The sequence below is a fragment of the Triturus cristatus genome, chromosome 11, assembly GCF_964204655.1.
Source record: "Triturus cristatus chromosome 11, aTriCri1.1, whole genome shotgun sequence".
Taxonomy (NCBI): domain Eukaryota; kingdom Metazoa; phylum Chordata; class Amphibia; order Caudata; family Salamandridae; genus Triturus; species Triturus cristatus.
In genome coordinates this window covers 401125425-401147577 of record NC_140594.1, presented here as the reverse complement: position 1 = coordinate 401147577, position 22153 = coordinate 401125425, and positions in this window count along the sequence as shown.

The following is a 22153-nucleotide window of genomic DNA, read 5'->3' as shown; positions in this document are numbered from 1 at the left end:
AGTAATAATATACGTCTCCTCCCAGAACCCAGGTACCTCTTTAATCACTCGTTGCCTGTATTCCTGCCTTTGACCCTGTGCAACGCTCCACTGCCTAGGTTTGTGCTATTAAAATAGCACAAACATAGACTCATCTTCCTTCACAGAAAATGCACTTCAGAGTACACTACATGAACAGGTGCAACAATGCACACATGTTGCTTAGTCATATATGGCGATTACTGGACTGTTATAAGCAGAGAAGCGATGGTAAATATAATAATCGAATAAAACGTTAGTGCTGTACTTTTTTTTAAAGATTACCACTTCAGATCTGGATAATAATGCTGAAGTTATTTTAATATAGTAATATATCGAATGATTGCACTATTATCAATGCACAACAAATGAAAAAGTTAAAGTGCTCTTTCGCCTTACGGAATGTCAGCTTCTCTACGAGCGAGAATCTGACAGACTACAGATACAACCTGAAACTACTGTCTGAATAAACAAATCTGGTATAGGCAAAGTGACAACCAGACTACTTACAGAGCCGCCCGTGAATTCAGCTTTAAGTCTATGGTCCATTGTTGATCTTTTCACGGATGTCATTTGCCTGTAAATCCAGCACTTCCGGGTCGCATACCAAACAGATCCCATTGCACAACATATTCAGGGAGTCTTGTGAGAGTGGGAGGTACTGGTAATGTGCAATAAGGGCAATCATTGGAGCAATTGGCGGCACCTCGGCCAATCCTAGTGCTCCGCAAAGAATTTCAATGTGCTGATTGGTTACGGAGTCTACACGTGCCTCCTGTCCTACCTTTCTTCAGAGGGTAGATACTCGGCAGGATCGTTTTATTTGTGGTTTGGCTGGCGCTCTTGATGGGGAGTCAGCCTCTTTCGGCTTAGTCAAGGTTGCTGGCTGATCCATGGTGGTCTACAGTGGGCGATGCTTGAACTCTGTCACGACTCGAAGTCACCGCGGCAGTCGAAAGGACCTGTTCACAAGGACAGCCGGTCTCTCACATGACCGAGACTCGTGAGCAGTAGTGGTCGGTGACTCGTGCTTCATGCGAATCTTTCGGCAGTTTAATCTCTAATTTATTGAATTATGAGTTAATGGGAGTTACTGTGCATACTAAATTTGCATCGATCGTCGGAATTCTGCATAGTATTTCCCAGTTACGAAAGTACTCCTGTTTGTTGCTGGGCAGGGTTTGAGGGAGGGCGTTGAATACGTAACAGAGGAAAGAGGGAAAAAAGATGCCCCGGGAGCACCTGAGGTACTGTGGAGGCCTGAAAGCCCTGAGAACCGGGCTGAACAGCTACGGGCTCGAGCCGCAGGGACACCACCGCCTTTCTCCGAGGCTGAGAAGAACTGCCTCGGAGAAACGCAACGTCCTTTTCGGATTTGGGGGCGTGTTTTGCTGTTGTCTCCTCCCTGAGACTTCTCGCAAAAAACACGCCCCCCGATCCGAAAAGGACGGGGCATAATAGGAGTGACTGGACCTCTTCTCCAGTGGCTGGCCAGCATTTAAGAGGCCAGCCAATGGAGAACAGGAGAGAAGAGGGGCGGGTGCAAGCCCCTCTTCTCAAAGACATTAAATCTCCGGACTTCCGGTCTGCCGACCGGATGGTCCCGAGACCTAAAAAGGATAAGGCTGTAGCAGGCCCCACTGTCTTTTCAGGTGCCAACGGCACCCCCAGTTCCTCCATGAGCTCATGGAAAGTGTCCAGAGCAATCTGGCACTCCGCAGATCCCGGGGAACCAACAAAAAAGAAATCATCCAAATAATGAGTGACCAAAACATGCCCGGTGCGCTGCGTAAAATACCATTGAAGGAAGGTGCTGAAACATTCAAATAGTGCACATGACACAGAGCAACCCATCGGTAATGCCTTGTCCACGTACCACTTGCCCTCAAACTGGATCCCCAAAAGAGGCCAATTGGCAGGATGGACTGGAAGCAACCGAAAGGCCGACTTGATGTCACACTTTGCCATTTCTGCAGTTGCGCCCGCGGTCACCACTAGGGACATAGCCACGTCAACTGAGGAATATGACACTGAAGCTGTATCTTCGTCAATAAAATCATTTACCGACGACCCCTCTGGCCATGACAAATGCTGAATCAGCCTGAACTGCCCATCTTCCTTTTTAGGCACTACCCCAATAGGGAAAATGATCAAATTCTGAACTGGCCAATCATCAAAAGGTAGGAAGAGATTTCCCGTGGTGAAAAAATGGTATTGAAGTAGACTGGGTTATTTTCAACAGAAGTACAAAACATAAGCCCATGTGTTAGGATATATCTAATTAGTATAAAAACATACCACTATGTAATTTAAAAAGACATCATATTTTATTAAAAGCCAGTTAAAAAACACATAATACAAAAACAAAATTTGATCCGGTGAAAATTTTTTTTCTATTGCCAGTAAACAAATAAGTTCTGCTGAATCAAAAGGCACAATAGATATATCTTACTTGAATATAATTTTACAGACACGACAGTGCACAATGATTGTGCTAAACGATTAACAAACTCATAAACCAGAAGTGGAGAGACAAAAAAAAGACAGTACAATTTGTCATTGATTAACACATCTGCTCATAAATCTCAACAGAGCTTTTCCTATACACAATATGTAGATATAGTGTCTTATCAGAAAAGCTGTTCCCACAGATTGTGTTGTAGTTTTGCGTCTAATCATCAAAAGGGCCTGCCGTCCTCCCTTCACGCACTTCTTTAATCAGTTTCTCCCACACCACTGCGCTATGTTCTGCCGCTGATTTCAAATTATCTGCCCATCTTCTGAGCCTCGGCCCCTGGTAACCCAAATGGAATCCCCACTGAAACCCTTCCAACCGTGTCTGTTTTGCCCCCACATCCTCATACCCCCGCAAAGCCTCCCCTATCTGTGCCAACCTAATTGGCGTAGGAGCCCTTTGGCCCAGTACCTTGTGCTCCCCTGCCCCCCCCCTTCCACCCTGGTGTTGCTGCAGTGTGCCCGATGTACCTGCGGCTGACTGCTGCCCTTGCTGCCTGCCTGGTGGCCTAATGCCCCAACAGTTAACAAGGGGATGTTTCTTTCCGCACTTAGAGCACTCATGGCGGTACTTGCAATATTCCCATGTGCAAAAGCCTTTATTGAAATCCCAACATGCTCCGATTCCAGTTTATGTTGCAGCAGCGCTTCCCACCCCACCACGGGGGCTTCCCCTGAAAGGGCCGGTAAACTAAAGGCAAGCCGCTGGATGTGAAAATGGTCTTGCCCCCAGGTGCAGCCCCCATTGTATGCTGCCACAAATCATTGTCTAACTCCCCCCATTTTGCTTCAGAATCCCATGCCATTCGCGCCCGAAACTCTTCGTCATACTGTGCCCAAGCATAACCACTACCCGTAATTTGAGCTTTCCGTATGACGTCCATATACTTAAATATAGCCACGCAGCGCTCCGGATATTTCTCGCAATAAACGCTGGCGTAAATCAAAAATGCCGCCGTCCAATTCTCAATTGTCAACTGCACCTTAGGGCGTTTTGCTAATTCATACTCTTCCTCTTTAGAGCCCTCTTTAGACCGCACCTCCCTATGAAGTAGCTTCAAAATCTCCATGTATTCCCCTTTCCATATGCGCTCCTTGTACAATCTCCCTTCCGTCACCTCCACTCCCCCCCCTCCCATGCCCACAGACACCATTTTAGGTTTGGCCTTTGTTGCAGCGGACTCACCTGGCTTTAAAGAGGATGCTCGGACGGACTCCGCCCGCCGCGCCGACCTCTCATCTGAATCACCCGTCCCATGCGCCCTCACCGATGGGCCGCGCTCTCTTTTGGGTCTGACCACCACTGGCTGTTTATGGGGTACTGCTATTGCAACCTGCAAAAACTACGAGAAACATGAGAGGGCCCCCCCCCCTCACCATCCCGCAATTCCCCTTCCTCGGGGCTGTCCTCATCGTAATCCAGCAGAAGTGGCTCCTCCACTTGCAAAACATCTTTAGCAAATTCCACAGTACGGGCCTTACCGGACCCTGCATGACCCCAACTGGCCCCTGATGGACTACCTATCGGGGGAGCCGACTGTACACGCCGGTGCTCCCCCCACCGTTGACTCTCATGAAAAACCATTTCCTGTGTGAAAGCTGACCACCGTGACCTGCCTGACGTTGGGGCCAACAAAGTCGCGCCGGACCTTCGTGTGTTGGCCGCGACGAGATCTCCATGTGTAGAAGCTGACCAACGTGACCTGCCTGACGTTGGGGCCAACGAAGTTGCGCCGGACCTTCGTGCGTTGGCCGCGACGGGATCCCCTGCCGGTACGGAATGTGCCGTGCAAGGCCTCACCCTCCCTTCTCCTCGGCGCCACCGGGCCGCACCACGCCCTACCGAGTCTGCTGCGCTGGAACTTTTTCTAACCTGTGAAGAAAAATTTTGGACTGGTGTGCTGGGTCCCTGCAAACCGGCCGCTGCCCGCTGAACCATACCGACTCGAGGCGTAGAAACCACCCCTTCCTCATCCTCACTCCAATCCAACATTGCCTGAACCACCGCAGACGCAGAACCCGAAGCCTGACACCCCCCACGGGCCAATTGTCCTTCCAAAACCACACTCTCACGTCCTCTAGACCCAAATTCTGCCAATGACCTCTGACCCAAACCCTCCTCACGCCTCCGGACCTGAAAAGCCTCCCATGCGTCCCGTTCCCCGAGACCCCAAACCCCCTCCGCCCATGAAGGAAAAATATCCAAGCCCTCCCAGTCCGGGCCCCCCCAGCAGGCTCTAAAACACTATCATCCCCCCTTTCCTCTCCAAAACCAGCCCCTCCAGCCGCTACAAATACAGTACCTTCCCTACCCTTTACAGGGGATACATAACCCCTTGAACGCGACAAAACTGGAGTCCCAAAGGTCTCAAACGCTCCATAATAAACCCCCTTATGCTGCGAACTCCATCCCCGAACCTGAGCCCACTCGCAGCGAACTTCCCCCAACAGACTCTGGCTCAACTCCCCCCCTGCCCTGTATACTCATGACCCCCTACTCCCTTTTCAACTAGCTCAACCTACATGTCCTGCCTCGTGCCAGCAAACCCCAAGGGGAGCCTCCCCAATTCCAAACTTCCTGCCACACGAGAACCTCCCCCATCCCCTGTGCTTCCCACACTCTTACTTGCTTGAAGAACGAACTCCGCGTGTGATAAATCCTCCCCACTCGCGCTCGATATGCCCCCTGAGGCCACACGACCTGACCGCTTACCCCTGTCGCTCCCCGCCTGCTCCGCTTCGCATTCCCCTCCCGCCAGACGCCGTGGGAAGCGAGGCAGCACGCCTCTTAACGGCTCGCCCTCCTCTTGCCTCTCGCAGCGGGGGAGGAATAAGAGCGCCCTCCCAATACTGGCGAAAATGCTTCCGCCCCATCGCACCACACATCACCCACCAACCGACCTCCCTGCGGTCGGCTGCCGAACCCCCCCCCCCCCAGCCCCCCTTTTGCTGTAATCCCTAAATCCGATGAAAGGAAAAACAAGGGTGAAATAACGAGTGTAATGTGGATATGAACAATTGACACCGATCTCTGCTTATGTAATGTGTTTCTTGTTACCCCCTTCCTGGATCCGACCCCGATAGCACAGGTGTTTCTGTTCCTGCGCTGGACTGACGGGACATAGCGTCAAGAGACGTACTTAGGTCACTGCGATCTCTGCGGTACTGGGGGGCCTGCAACCTCCCAGGGGGCCACAAATTGGGCTCCATTCATCCCAAGGTCAATTAATGTCTGTGAGATATCGGAGACTCGGGGCCCCTCTCTCTACGTTTTTTTGGAGGGGGGGCATTGTGTGTTACGCCACGCACGGGTAGCAACCCTGAGTTCGTGCCAACGGGTCTGATGAATCATATTTTATAATAGGCCCAAACCGTCTTTGATTCCAGGAAATGCATTGCAGGCAGGTCACATCTAGCGCCTATAGCGCAAACAGCCTGTAACTTCCGGGGGTCACACCTGGACCTGTTCTGTGTACCAGCACGATCCGTCTTTTCCCGGTGGTGCTTGAAATTCAGTTCAGAAAATTTGTAGATATTCAGATCAAATCGAAAGGTGTAAATTCTGAATGCTGATCAGATTCTCAATTAGGCACATTGACCCACCGGGCTATCTCACTGTTATGTTATGTTATGTTATTTATTTATTTCTATAGCGCACGGCTAATCAAAAAGAGTGTCCCGGCGCTTTAATGGAGAAAGAGACAATACTGCAACATAAAAAACATAACACCAGATAAAACTAACAGAAGAATGGGCCAGAGATTCACGGAGGACCGGCTACTGAGTGAACAGCCAAGTTTTAAGGCCTTTCCTAAAAGCTAGTAGGCTGGTGGCTCCCCGCAGGGCCAGTGGTAAAGAGTTCCACAGCTGAGAAGCCAGCAGTCCAAAAGAGCGGCCTCCGAGGCGCGCTTTCTTTACCCGGGGGACAACAGCAAGGTGCAGGGCTTCCGACCTCAGAGACCTGGTTGGATGGTAAAAGACCAGTCTCTTTTGGAGGTACTTGGCTCCCTCCTTGTGAAGAGCTTTGTAGGCCAAGGTCAGCGCCTTAAAGGCGATCCTCTTGCGGATAGGAAGCCAGTGTAAAGTTACCAGCAAGCCCGAGGCCCTGGAGCGCCTGCTAAGGCCAAAGATTGCCCTTGCAGCGGCATTCTGTACCACTTGAAGCCGCTGCAACAAGTACTCTGGGAGGCCCAGGTAGAGAACGTTGGAGTAATCCAACCTGGACCCAATCAGAGCCTGGACAGTCAGCGTCCTGTGTTCCACGGATAACAGAGGAAGAAACCTCCGCAGCATCCTGAGGATGCCAAAGCAAATGCCCGACACCCCCAGGATCTGGGATTTCAAGGTAAGCCTGTTATCCATCTTCACCCCCAGATTCTTAGCAACCTGAGAGGAGCAGGACGGAGGGAACATATCCCGTGGCCACCAGGTCTGCCAATCTGGTTCTGTGTCGCACCCAAAGAAAAGTACTTCGGACTTGTCGGAATTGCACTTAAGGCTGTTTAGATGGAACCAGTGAAAAACAGCCCCAAGGCAATCCCGAATACTCTCCCCATCAAAGTCGCCTCCTCTCTTACAAGAGAAGAGGAGCTGGGTGTCGTCCGCATAGGATACGATCTGGGCACCATGCGACTCCACCAACGCCGCCAATGGGGTCATAATGATGTTAAAGAGGGTCGGGCTCAAAATAGAGCCCTGAGGGACCCCGACTCCCAGAGGCGGCATCACGGCGGAATCCGGCGGGGCCCAGATCGACTGCCGGCGGCCGGCTAGGAAAGAGGAAAACCAGTCGAACACCGTCCCCCGTAGGCCTATCTCGAAAAGTCTAGCGAGAAGACCATCATGGGGAACGGTGTCGAACGCCGCCGACAGATCTAGCATCACCAGCATGACTTTGCCCCCAGAGTCCAGAACCCCTTTAATGGTTTCCGAGACCTCCAGGAGCGCAGTCTCAGTACTGAGATGGGGACGAAAGCCCGATTGGGTGGCGTGCAGGATCTCATTAGATTCAAGAAAGTTGGAGAGCACGCCTTGGACGTGCTTTTCCAGAATCTTCGTGAGGGCCGGCAGCAGAGAGATGGGCCTATAATTAACCGGGGCCTTCGGATCTAGACCAGATTTTTTGAGCAATGGAATCACCATCGCCTGCTTCCAGGCCTGCGGAACCACACCGAGCCTCAGCGAAAGATTTAAGAGCGGATTAGCCAACGGGTTGATCACCTCCGCAACTTTCGCCAGAAATTTAGCAGGGCATGGGTCGAGAGGAGAACCCGATTTTAAATTGCCCATAAGAGCCAGGGAGTCCGGAGCAGAGATAGAGGGAAACACACTCAACGTCGCCCCTGGCCCGGCCTGTGGCAGTGTGGTGGTGTCAGGTTCAGTCTGGCCCGCAGACACTGGTGCCAGGAATGACTCCTGAATGCGTTGGATCTTGCTCGTGAAGAAGTCAGCAAGGTCCGTGGCCCAGGTACCAGATGGTTTTTGGTCCGAGGTGTTAGACCAAGGTGAGGTGAATTCTCTCACAATGGAGAAAATCTCCTTGCAAGAGTTGGAAGCCGCATCAATTCTCCTGGCTAGATAAGCTTTTTTTTCCAAACGGATGTCCCGGTGATAAGCCTTAACCACCGATTTGTATGTCAACTTGGCAACAGTGTCATATTGTGCCCGCCAGGCTCTTTCGGCTACCTTGCACTGCTGCCGCGTAGCCGACAGTGCAGCGGTAAACCAAGGCGCAGAGACCCGTTTCGGTTTCGGGCGGGATGTTACTTCCGGGGCAAGATCGTTAAGCCTATCCAGTAGCCAGTCTTGCATGGTCTGCGGATCCCTGTCTAGATCACCTGAGAGAAGGCAGGGATGGGCCTCAGCTGCCTGGGCCAGCATCTCCGGGGTAACACGATGGAAAGCCCTGTGGACACGACCCTGTTGATGTGCCGGGATAGGCACAGATTTAACTATGCCCTTGATCACAAATTTTGCGAGGAAGTGGTCAGACCATAAGACAGGAGTGATCTCAATACCCTCGAGAGGGACAGACGAAAAGACCTGGTCAAGGGTATGCCCCTTCTCATGCGTAGGCTCCTGAAAGTGGGGGATGAGCCCCAGCGGGGTCAGCGCCTCCGAAAGTTTGGCGGCCGCCGGGTCGGATGAATCATCCATCCGGAAGTTGAAATCGCCAGCCACGATGAAATGTTCGGCTTTCAGGGCCAGCTCCACCAGCACCATATCCAGATCTTCAAAGAAGGTGCCGGGAGAGCCAGGCGGTCTGTATACAAGCAGACCCTTAAAGGATTGGTGGGGCGACAGAGTGATAGAGAAGGCTAGGGTTTCCGAGCCACGGATGTCAATAGCTGGCAGGATCTCACAGGGAGTTCCTTTCCGGACCACTAGCGCTACTCCACCTCCCCTTCCGTTGGCTCTATCCTTTCTGAAGATGTTGTAATCGGGCGGGATTGCCAGGGCGACGTCAGGGTTAGAAGAGTCGCCCCACCATGTCTCAGTAAGCATGAGGCATAGTGGTTTATCTACATCGAGAAGCTCATAGATGTCCTGCGCATGTTTGCAAGCTGACCTGGTGTTCAATAGCATGCACCCGAAGCCCATACTAGAGCTGTTGGTGCTCGGCCGTAAGAAGAGCGAGCGGGTCGGGCGCCAACCACAACCCGGGCAACGGGATTTCCCATGGTAACGGCCAGGGAATACAGTACGACAGCCATAGCCATGAGGAAAGAATGAGCGAAGTTCGCCAGGGGAATAGCGCAAAACGAGGGTCCCAGGGGGACACATCCCTGACACATCCTCACTGGAACACTAGCCTCGCGAACAGGTTGCTAACAGTCCTTTTGTGCGAGCACAATAGCCACGCGTCTATCTGACGTAGATTGGGGCCTTGGGGGGGACATGACTGGAAATTCCCAGGCGGCGTGGTCTCTCTGCCCTTCCCGCCACTGCCCCTTTTGTGTGCGGGATGAGCCGTGAATATCCGCCCCTCAGAGGTGACTGCAGTGGCACGGGTATTGAATGGGGGCATTCTCTATCAGGAGGGCGGGTCCTGTCGCCTCCCATGGCAGCACCTGCAGTCTGTGCTATGCCGTCCCCTTTGTGGTTTAACTTTGCATAAGTCGGCCACTCTGCACTTTAATCAAGAAAATCCCACTCTTTGTTCCCCACATAACACACACCGGAAAAAGGCCGCAGCCTTTTATTATATTCACTTCACATGAACATCGTTGCGTTATCATCACACATCAACAGGTTGGACATGTGATATAAGATGGCATTCTGTATCTCGTGGGGGAGGCCTCCTGGTGGGTTCAAGGGTTAATTGGCGATCGAAGTGCATTAAAAGGAGAGTTCGATCGTGAGACGGATGTAGCGGAATCAGCGAGCACGAAAGGTGGGATTAAAGGAGCGGTTAGATAACAAAACATTCTGTATATTTTTAGTCTTTCATCTCCAGGTATGTGTATGTAAAATAACTCGCACCTTAACTGAAAAATAATTACAGGTTAGACTAATCAGTGAGAGGTGCTCTATTTTACGTTGTGACATCTCTATTGGTTAATGCGATCACTGCAGATATCTGTGTCCACCAGAGAGCCACGGATTTGGATTCTGGTTGGTGCAGTGAGGAGTAGTGACGTGTTTTTAATGTTAAGAGCTCCCAGTCTGTGACAGAAAGCACTGTGAATGTGTACGGTATTACACGTAGTATAACATAGGCTGTCACAACGTGCACAAAATGTTTAGGTTTAAGATACAAAAAGTGCTTCCAAATGTAGATTTGAGTAATATGCAGACTGTACCTGCTGTAAATATTTTGTATAACTGTCCTTTAAAAGCATTACCTTACGATACCTCCCAAAAAGGATTCTCTTCAAGAGACTCCATCAATTAAAGCAAGTCCAGGCTTCAAAGCAGCCTTTACATTTGCAGAGTAAGTAACAAAATGCGCACATTTGCAATTCTTTCAGGAAGCATACACCTTGGCAAGAAGAAGAAGGCCTGTTTCTTGTTCATCTGTCGGTTCCACCCTCTGCTTCACAAAACAAGAGACTCTCTCCCCTCCACTTCAACTGAGGCATCTCAAATTTCAGAATTAATTGTCCCAGAAAGGTTGCCTTTTAACACAAAGTAGGGGAGCAGTTTTTTGTCAATTTAAAAATGTATGGTCTCGTCGTGCCCCCTCAGATCCTGCCCACTTTGACCTCTGGACTTAATACTGCTACCGGTCTGTGCTCTGTAGGCCACGGGTTGGGCAGCAGGTGATGTGCCCACTTCCATCGTTTCCCACTCTGAAGCCCGGGAGTGGGTGGTGCCTTGCTGTATGACATGCCAAGGTCCTACTGGGTCACCGGGCACCCATTTCTACCTCTCTTGGGTGCATTATCCCTGCTGTGGAATTTATTAAACTTCGACTGTGACTTCGCTCTGCCCTCTTCTTACCTGTTCGTATTTGGGTGAGTCCCTTGCTCACTTTGCCACTGGATTCAAGCAAGCCTGGCTGAAGACGGCTGAAATGCCAGAAACCGGTCCTAGGAAGCTTGTTTCCGGTTCAGGGAAGACATGGCTTGGCAGTTCGGGCTGGACTGTTCCCATGAGGCACAGGGTCAGACTGATTTGCATATGGCCATGTCTGAACTGGGGTGGCAGAGTGGGCTAAAGAACGGTGATGGATTAAACCCAGATCAGTTGACTGGGGGTGAGTGCTTGCAATGTTCAACACTCCGTCTATCATTTCCTTTGGTTTATACTTTGTTCGGCATAAGTTGGCAGGGTATGCTCAGACGTGAGTCCCTTGCTCACTTTGCCACTGGATTCAAGCAAGCCTGGCTGAAGACGGCTGAAATGCCAGAAACCGGTCCTAGGAAGCTTGTTTCCGGTTCAGGGAAGACATGGCTTGGCAGTTCGGGCTGGACTGTTCCCATGAGGCACAGGGTCAGACTGATTTGCATATGGCCATGTCTGAACTGGGGTGGCAGAGTGGGCTAAAGAACGGTGATGGATTAAACCCAGATCAGTTGACTGGGGGTGAGTGCTTGCAATGTTCAACACTCCGTCTATCATTTCCTTTGGTTTATACTTTGTTCGCCATAAGTTGGCAGGGTATGCTCAGACGTGAGTCCCTTGCTCACTTTGCCACTGGATTCAAGCAAGCCTGGCTGAAGACGGCTGAAATGCCAGAAACCGGTCCTAGGAAGCTTGTTTCCGGTTCAGGGAAGACATGGCTTGGCAGTTCGGGCTGGACTGTTCCCATGAGGCACAGGGTCAGGCTGATTTGCATATGGCCATGTCTGAACTGGGGTGGCAGAGTGGGCTAAAGAACGGTGATGGATTAAACCCAGATCAGTTGACTGGGGGTGAGTGCTTGCAATGTTCAACACTCCGTCTATCATTTCCTTTGGTTTATACTTCGTATTTGGGTGGGTCTCATTTCAATGGCTGTGATTGTGCGGCTGGGGTCCGCTTGCTGCTGAATGTGCTGTGGCACCAACCCAGGACCAATAGGTCAGTTTGTGAGTTGCAGCGAGGGACTCGGCCAATGGAAAGATGCTTTTTTTTTGCATCACTTGCTACAGTTTTCACGCATTTCCCATCCTTCCAATGCTTATGCCAATTGACGCTGGCGCCATTATGCCCTCTTCCATTCTGACCTTTGAAGATCGGTCCGGTTAAGCCCCTATCCCTCTATGCCACTCTATGTTCCTTTCCGGTGCTGGTTTTGGGGCCTTTGTGCAGACTTCTTTATTCCAGCACCTTCCATTCAGTGGTAGAATAGTGCGTCATCGAGTAGAGTGAAGTGGAGTAGAATAGTGTGGTGTAGAGCGGCATAGAGTGAAGTAAAGTGGTGTGGAGTGGTGGAGCGTGTTGTAGGGTGGATGGGCATAGAGCGGCGTATGCATGGTGTGGTAGTGCACTGCTACTACACACAACACGTTTTATATTGGAATGACCATTACATTTGCCCACACGTACAGTTTTACTGATAAAACTACAGCGCGCAAATAATGTGTGCAAATAGCATCACCTAGTGTATTGATTTGTTGTGATTGCATTAAAATATTTGTTTCCAGCACACTTTAGAATTACAAAAAAATGTGTTCTATTTGTGGTTTCATAATCTTGATAGACTGAAATCCTTGCACAGTTCATTTACAGACCTTTAAATTTTGTTGTGTGCCAGAAAAATGCCTTTCTTTTCTCACCCCCAGATTTTCATATTAATCCTCTCAATTTAAAGTCAGAGAAAGCACTTTTGACCACTGCTTTTGAATGCACAGCAGATGTGATAAGATAATAACAAAATAAAAAGGCCTTTTTCCAGAAAGCGAGCACTTGTCGAAGAATAGAGTAAACGGGCTATGCTCCATGGGAGTGACAAAAACATGCTGGATAGGCCTAAACAAAGCCAGCAAATGAAAAGCAATCACATGTGAGTTACAAACCTCAAAGCCAAGGGTAAGCAATGTGTGGAATGCATTCTTAGATCATCTTTCAGAATGTCCCTAAGAATGCTTTATTAACCAGACAGCTGTGCTGTCTGGTAGGCTTCGGCTCAAAAAGTATCATATGAAGAATACATATTCCTCTTCAGCAGCAACAACCTTTATGCACCCAGTATAAGAAAATGATGTGTCATGGTTAGCCATGTGTGGCCAGCTTAAAAGTGTGCACCAACCTGGTGAAGATGGGATTGTTGCCATTAATGCCTAATTTCCCGTGACTGTGTACAATCATTTAGTGCTGTACAATGTCATGAATTACATCTGCTCAACACATATATTGATTAACAAATGTATGATTGCCCATGTATACATTGTACCATCTTTGGTTTAAATGAAGAAAATGCAAATAAGGACTGCTATAAAAAGTAGAGAACAAACTCTAAATACTGTCCCAGCCACAAGCAGTGCACCTATTTCAAGTCGTATGCACCCAGTGAAAGCATTGTGTGTGCAGTATACAATGATTATTGTGGTCAGTAAAAACTGTGTGCTGGGTACTGCACTTTGTTGTGTGTGTTCATATGAGCATTGAGTGCACTCGGTCTATACTTTGTTTGCAGTATAAATCTACCTTAACCCGTGTGCCCTCTGTGCCCAAGACAAATGTTCTGCATACATATTGTGTGTCGATTATGGCACTGGCAATGTTTCCTTTACTACAAACATGTGCCCTCTTTTTGGTTGTGATCTCAGGGTTTTAACATTGAGCACATATTGTCAACTTTGTGCCCCCAGGATAAGGAAGATGTGCCCAGTAGCAACATGCCATGCTTACCAACCAGTTTGTGTGCCTCATGTAAATACTTTGTGGCCACGAGCATAGCTATATCGTGAGCAGGTGTAGTGGCCCCTACCCCCTTAGTAATGGCTTTGACTATTCAACCAGTGGACGGAGGAAATGAATCCTGCTTGTACCAGGGCCCATGAAACCTTTGCTGCTCCTGTGACTAGTATTACCACTGTGTGTTTGACAGCACACGCGCCATGCCTAAAATATGCAGGCAGTTTTGGGTATCAGCTAGACGGAGCATGCACGGTCTCCTTCGGACATTTTGTTTACTATTCAGTGGGCTTGGAGGTCACCCATTAATTGCCATTGGTTGGCATCATTCTGCTTCTCAATTGCTTGCATTCCATTGGTCAGCGCTGCAGTTGCCACATGCTCTTCTTCTGTGTGGCCCTCCCTTGGAGCATGGCCCAAGAACATGTGTCCTTACACTGCTTGCGTTTTTTGGGAACAATTTGTATTTTATTTTTTTGCTGATGCACTCTACAGAGTGACTCGTTTGTAGTTGGCTCTGTCCTGTCTAACTCCCCTGTCTGTCTGCTCCCTCCATCCCATTGTTGTGTTTGCTTCTTACCTCCCAACAAAAAAATGCTGACATGACTCCACTGACTGCATCCTAGCACTTTTTTCTAACTTCTACACACCTGCCCTGTACCCCCTCACGTGTTTTGTTGCTTGTGCAGTCCATGTGTCTCTTGTTTTCTTCATGCTTTCCTTGTCGACATTACTTCCTCAACACATGTCCGTTAGCACATGCTTGCACAATGCGCATATTTCAGTGTAAATGATTAGTGTTTGTGAAATGTGCATTGCTCTGTTTGCACACCTAGAGAAACATGAATCCGTGGCTGTGCATGTGACCCCCTTTCCACTTTCCTTGATAAAAGGGTGCCTGCTTTGGAAAGTCTACTCAACTTAGACTTCAAATGTGCAGGGTCCTCGTTTCCTTTTCCAAGGATGTAAAATAATTCAAAATGCCGACAGCTGGTCATTCTTTCTAAGTTAATGGTTACAATGGCACAGACTTACCTAAATGCTGAAAGTGCATGCACTTCTTGGGTTCTGGCTGAGAGTCCTCTGAAAACATTTTTTTTTTCATTTCAGTGGGTCTGTACTACCCTGACAGCAGCAAGATGAAAATATATTTTAGGTGGAAAAAAATGGCAATATTGCAAGGAAAGCACCTTTATTAGGTTAACATTAACTTTTAGTAATTAGCTTTTAGTGCAGGTAGGTCTCTCTGGCTTCCCAAAGAGGAGGCTATGTGGCTCCGAGTGAAGGTAGGGCCGATAATGCATTATTCTAGAGAGTACCCTTCTTGCTAGATATAACGCTGGTTAGTGAACAACAACCTGCACCATCGGCAGACCGACAATCATCAAGACTTTGTCTAAGCAAATTGAGAAACAGTAAAAACATATTATTCATGGAACGCCTTCATATTACTTTCTACGGTGCTCTTTTCACTAGAAGCGCGATAAGAGGACTTCCGGGACCAGTTTCAATGTGACTCAAGTCGGCTGTACCAATTCCTCTTCTCGCTCATGGCGAGTTGTTACTCGCCTCTTCCCTTTCCCATGGCTTTTCCTGTCGCCTCAGCACTACAATCCCTCCACCCCAGTCGTTGCTTACCAGGCAGGGCTGGAGCAGAGGATGTTGCATGCAAGGCTTTGCCCCAGCTCTCTTGGTCTGTTTGGGAAACTACCCTTTGAGATAGATGCCCATTGAGTTAAGCTCTATGCAGGCTGCTCATGCTTTAAAATGCATTCAGGGCCGTCCAACATGGCTAAAAGGCATTGCCGAGCCCTTCTGGCTTTGCCAATGCTTGTTGAAGCATGCTGAAGACATTTCTGGCATGGCCTTTACCAAGAACATCACAGGGTTTACCTGCACTAAATGCAGTTGGAATATTCATGGATTTTCTGGAGAGGGGTTAGGGCAGGGCATCTCTATACTCACACACCCCCCTTGCAAACCCCCTACTTCCTCCTCTCCCTCACTCACACACACACACCCCTATGCACCCTAGCACGCTCAAGGTCGACTGGATACCTACCCCCCCTGTTGCACCAGAATGGGGTGTAAACCTTTACCTTACTGCCTCCACCACCCCATCCCTCCCGGGATGAGGGATGCGGTGGGAGCTGGTTTATGGTCACCTCTGTCTAAGTGTTGTATTTACAAGAGGCCTTCATTCTCAGCCGACAGACAGGTGGGGTGAGTGAGAACACAAGCGTTGGAGAAGCATATGCCACCGACCCTCTTCCATCGGTTTCTTTTTATATTGAGATAATAGCACTTTCCACTAAAGGAGAGCCGCCAATGACCACGTGACCCGTTTGGCTTTTGATATGCCACCACCTGCGCCTCACACCAGGCCCACACACTTTACCGCCAAGACTGGCTTGGATCCTTGGAAAGAGGATGTGGCGTTACGGCCAGAGCGGCGACTCTAACTGGAGAATCAGATTTGAGTCTCGGCATCGGCTCAATATCCTGCGATTCTGGGAAATCACTTGATCTCCCCGAGACGAAAAAAAATTCATGTGTCCTTGTGTAATGTAACGGGCGCTTGTGTAAAGCGCTCCTGTACCTTCAGTCCACTTTGCGCTATATACAACTGCCCAAAAAGATTTTTTTTAAAGCTCTCCACTGTTTAAGGGCCACTGATCAGACAGACTCCTGGCTGGATGAACATTTGTAAGCTTATGATAATACATCATATCACAAATGGAGGTACGAAGGTTCTGTGGCCCAGTGGAACGATGCCACTCTCCAACACTACATACCCACTGGTGTGATACATCAGTTAATTACAAAAAGTTGTTTTTTTCGGCCACAACCACAACAAGCATTGGCATAGCCAATAGGTCTCGCCTTTGGGACCTTATAAGTGTTTAGCCATGCAACAGTTGCATAAATAAATACTTATAAGGTCCCAAAAGCGAGACCTATTGGCTATGTTAAGCGGCCGTGCTGCCGTGAAAGTGATCGCGATCAAACATCAAAGCGGCCGTGCGGCAGCGAAAGTAAGCTCGGTCAAGCGCGGCGCGCGTGCCCGCGCACATGCACTGTAGCTCTAGGCTGGCCTGGCCGCACTTTTTGGAGCCCTCACAAAATGTCTCGCCAGACCAGCGCATGCGCTGGGTCAGGCGAGACCTAAAAATGAAATCCATAAACAATTGGTAAACATCTAAGCTTGAGATTGAAATGTGAAGGGTCCATTTATTAGACATTATTTGAAAAGGATAATTTGTGATCATTTTAATGCAAAAAAATAATTTGAGCGTTTAGACAAAATATGCATTTTTTTCCATTAATTCAATGCATGGTTAATTAAGGTTCAACATTAATGACTTCTTACTTCAAATTTGAATTGATGTCTGCACGTAAAAAAGAAGAGCAATGTTTTGCAGTTCCACACCTTTTCATGGCTATAAATAACATTGCATACATAAATCCAGACAAAAGTACAAATAACGTTATATAGATAGATGAACAGATGCTAGTAATGGCTACTCCCTTTTACAGTGTAAATTGATATCCATGTACAAAATGTAACAGCACAAAAAATATCATCACGATGGATATAATGAACTAAATGTATTACTTATGGATAGTAATACTAAAAGTCAGCACAAACTATCAAGTTCTAAGCATCTCGGAAATCTATTTTTTATATGAAATAGCAGCTACTCAAGGTATGGCAGGATTATATAAATGGTTTTATTATTTTACTTCACAAAATCCTCTAACTTTGCAGTCAGAGAAGGAAAAGTAAACACCAACCTACGAGTTAAAAGAATAAGCAGCAATTAGTTATAAGACATGGCCTGGCATTTTTCCTCGTCTTTGAACACATAGCACATGATGTTACAAAATTCAAAGATGGCTTAGTGCCAATATCGGCCACACTCATCAGCCCTCTTGCGGCAACATACAGGTAGCATAAATAAGCAGACAAGACAACTTTTGGTGGAGAAAATTGCTGCAGGTTTATTAGCATACCAAATATGCCAACATGGTGGGTTATCTTACAGGCGATCCAAAGGCAAGCCGCCCCTCGTGGCCTACCACCTGATGGGCCAAGTTGCATCGTGGTCTTAGCCAATCGGTGCTTAGCTGTTGTGGTGAGGGGATAGCCCCTCCCCCTTCCGGTGAAACATTGGTCCACCATATAACTCACGCCCCCCCTACGAGGGGCGGAGCGTTCAAGCTACCCCCAGTTGTACAGGTTTCAAACCGCCCGTAGGACAGATGGGGCGCCATCGCACCCCAGGGTCCACCGCAGAGACTTCCTGGGGATATTCGGCCTCAGCACCCTTTGTGCTCCTGAAGAGGGTACCCCTGAGTACCTTTCTGCCTCTGGATCGCCATGTAACTCCGCCTGCAACACAAATAAAAAGATTAGAACATCCTTCCTACCCTGACACGCCGGGTAAGCGGTAGGGAGGGAGTTGGTGTCAGGGCGAGGGAACAAAGAGGCCGCCAGGGGGGCAGGGGAGGACTATATACCTCTCCCTGACCCCCCACCGGCTGGAAATGATGCGCAGGGGACCCCAACCGGGGTCTATGGACAACCACTAGGCTACCCAGTGTGCCATCTTGTGGCACTAAAGGGGCTGCCCTCATATTAGGGTCCCCTGCGGGGACAGTCGGTCAGCCCGCATAGTGCCAAGATCGGCCACACTCACCAGCCCTCTTGCGGCAACATACAGGTAGCATAAATAAGCAGACAAGACAACTTTTGGTGGAGAAAATAGCTGCAGGTTTATTAGCATACCAAATATGCCAACATGGTGGGTTATCTTACAGGCAATCCAAAGGCAAGCCGCCCCTCGCGGCCTACCGCCTGATGGGCAAAGTTGCATCGTGGTCTTAGCCCATCGGTGCTTAGCGGTTGTGTTGAGGGGATAGCCCCTCCCCCTTCTGGTGAAACATTGGTCCACCATATAACTCACGCCCCCCCCCTACGAGGGGCGGAGCGTTCAAGCGACCCCCGGTTGTACAGGTTTCCAACCGCCCGTAGGACAGATGGGGCGCCGTGGCACCCCAGGGTCCACCGCACAGACTTCCTGGGGATATTCGGCCTCAGCACCCTTTGTGCTCCTGAAGAGGGTACCCCGGAGTACCTTTCCACCTCTGGATCGCCATGTAACTCCGCCACAGCCCTGGGTGTGGCGACCGTCACAGCCAGGGACCCCCCACCAAGGCCTGCGCTCCTCTTTGCATCCAGCTATTTCCAGGGCCTCCCCTAGGTCAAGGAGGAACAAGTCCATGCCTATTCTGGAGAGCTGTTCCCCATCGTCCTCGAAACACCCTATGGATTTAGCATGAAGCAAACCATGCCTTATGAATCCGAACCCCATTTGTGCGGTGAATTTACGCATTGCGCAATTGACTCTCCTGCGCGCAGTCTCCCTTGCTTCCCCAGATTGTGCTCCCTGCCACAGGACCCGTGGGGTGATCTCCGACCACCACAGTTCACATGTACCTAACTTATTGCTTAATTTGCAAAGAGTGGCTTTCATATTTTGAAGCAATGGCCTCTTGCCCAGTGCCATCAGGTCGTTGCTCCCCAGGTGAATGACCAGCACGTTTGGGGGAACTCGTCACTCCCCCTAGTCTCTGCTGCAGTTTGTCCAACAACCCATTCGATCGCATGCCCTGGTACCCCAGCCAAGTTCTCTCGGTGTTTGAAAAGCCATGCCTCCACTTCCTGCTCGCAGCCCACTGTGCCAATCTGCTGACGCCAGAATGGCCAATCACCCAGACCTTTGTTCCTGGTAAATAAAGAAATGGGATGTTGAAAAACGTTTATTACCAACACAGCATGCCTAAATGAAACATTTAAATTACACTAACACCACACTCCCGTCAGTACTCGGAAAACCGGTTCCTGCAGGCAAACCAAATAACATGGCACATGGCCATACACAATTGTAAATAGTAACTTAAAAAACACAATGCCCCCCATCACATGCCATGACCGGGCTGCAGAAAAGGCCCCTAAAGTTTGTGGGCTCATGGACGTATGTATCTTTTGAAACAGTGGGATTGCCAGCGCCCCACTTGTTTGATACCCTCTGCTGGTTAGCCTTCCTTAAATGCTGTAGTTGCTGGTCCTATGCGGAAGGAGTGGCTGCAGAAACGTTTGCTAGGGTCCTTGTTACCAGATAGCGCCATGCACGCATGATGTGTTCCACCTGGTACTTAGTAAGGGGCGAGCTGTCTGCATGTATGAAAAGATAAGCGTTTGCTGCCGGACGCAGGGCCGCATAGGCGGAGAACAGCCTAACTGGGCAATACCTCCCGTTCCCCCAAACTGTGCAGCCAGAACACCCTGCCCTTGCTCCTCTGATCTGTCTTTGACCTTCGTAGTGTTCCTTTGAGAGAATCCCCAGTGAGAACCACATCCTGCCAATTCAGAACTACCCCAGACTTATCATTCTTCGCTCTGGCCACCAACTCACTAATGCGAAGTGCCCCAAAGAAAGCCAGGCTGAACGCGGCAGCAAACAATGCTGCCTCAAACTCTGAGTGGGTGGCCTTGTGCATCCAATCTAGCATCCCTTGGAGTGTCTCAAAGTCTATAGGGGACCTGATGTCCGGTGCCTTAGGTTCACTCCTGGCCCACCCTTTTAATGCCGCTCTGATTACAAAAGAACTCGTTGGGTCTGACTGCCCCTTGAGTCTAGCGTGGTGGCTGATTGCTGCAAGGTAGCCCGATATCCATGAATGACTCTTCCCATTGTCTTTAGCCCACAATATGAAGGACTGCACTCTGGTTGCTAAAGATAGATTGCCTCCATCCCATGGGCCCATCACTGAACAGAATTTATTCACACAGGATTTATATCTCTTGTTAGTCCCCGGTGCTAGGGATAACTCGCCCAGGCCCCTCATACGTTTCGCCACAGGTGCGCTGGGAAAGGTGTCCCCTTCTCTCTCGCTCTCCGCCATGCCTCTCGGAACCGGTGCCACTGAAAACGAGAGAGAGCATCAGCCGCTGTGTTCTGCACACCCTGAATGTGTCGTGCCCTGCATTCAACACTGTTGTAAAGACAAGCCCGCACCAACTCCCTCAAGAAGCACAGAACCAGGGGACAACTCGCTGACTGGGAATTGATGGCGTGCACTACCACTAGATTGTCAGACCAGAAAAGGACCCTTTTAGCCGATAGTATTATGGGCCATAAATGGAAAGCCACCACAATGGAGAATAACTCAAGCACTGTGATGTTGGTCGTGATCCTTTTCTTGTGCCAGGCACTGGGCCATTTTTCAGCACACCATTCCCTGTCTAGAATGGCTCTGACTCCTTCCCTGCCTGATGCATCTGTGAGTAGGCTAGTTCCGGGCTGCCTGCCTAGAGAGCCCTCCAGATTACTGAACCGTTGAAGTTGGCCAAGAAATCCGCCCACATGGCCAGGTCCTGTCTCATGCCTTTGCTTGACCATGTGGTGCTTTTTTAAGAACCTGGCGGTGGCCCTGGCCAACCTTCTGGCAAATACTCTTCCAGCTGGTATGACCCTCGCTGCAAAGTTCAGTTTCGCTAAGAGCCCTTGAATGCATTCTAGGGTGGCCTTGCCCTGCGCAACCACAGACTGAATGTGTTGTGCGAGGTCACGTACTTTGTCTGTAGGTAATCTGGATTCCCCCGTGATTGTGTCTAGCTCTATCCCTAGAAAAGTTAAAACCTGTGCTGGACCCACAGTTTTACCTGGTGCAAGGGCCCCCCCCCCCCCCCCCAAGTGACTGGCCAGCTGTTCAAAATCCTCAAGGGCTTGCTTACAGTCCTGCGTGCTCTCACTCCCAATGAACAGGAAGCCATCTAGATAATGGGTCACCCCTGCAACCCCATAGGTATCCTGGAGGGCCCATTGCAAGAAGCAACTGAACGCCTCAAAATAGGCACAAGACACCGCGCAGCCCATGGGCATGCATCTGTCAAAAAAGTACCTGCCCTCTAGCCTGAAACCCAGAAGGTGATGGCTGCTCGGGTGGACTGGTAGCAAGTGAAAAGCCGATTCGATGTCCGCCTTTGCTAACCTGGCCCCTCTGCCTGCCCTCCTGACTAGGTCCAGTGCTACGTCCAGAGAACAATAAGACACAGAGCAGGTGCCCCTAACTTCCCTTCTCCCGCACGCACCCGTACTTCCCTTCCCCCGCGCGCACCAGTACTTCCAGCGCCCATGCATTGCTTCACTGGCCTGAACAGTGCACCGTCATGGTTCAGTAGAGAGAAGCACACCACAAGCCCAAACATGGCGCTGGTGGGCAGCGAGTTGCACACACTGGAGGGATAGATTATGGGACAGGCACTACAGCA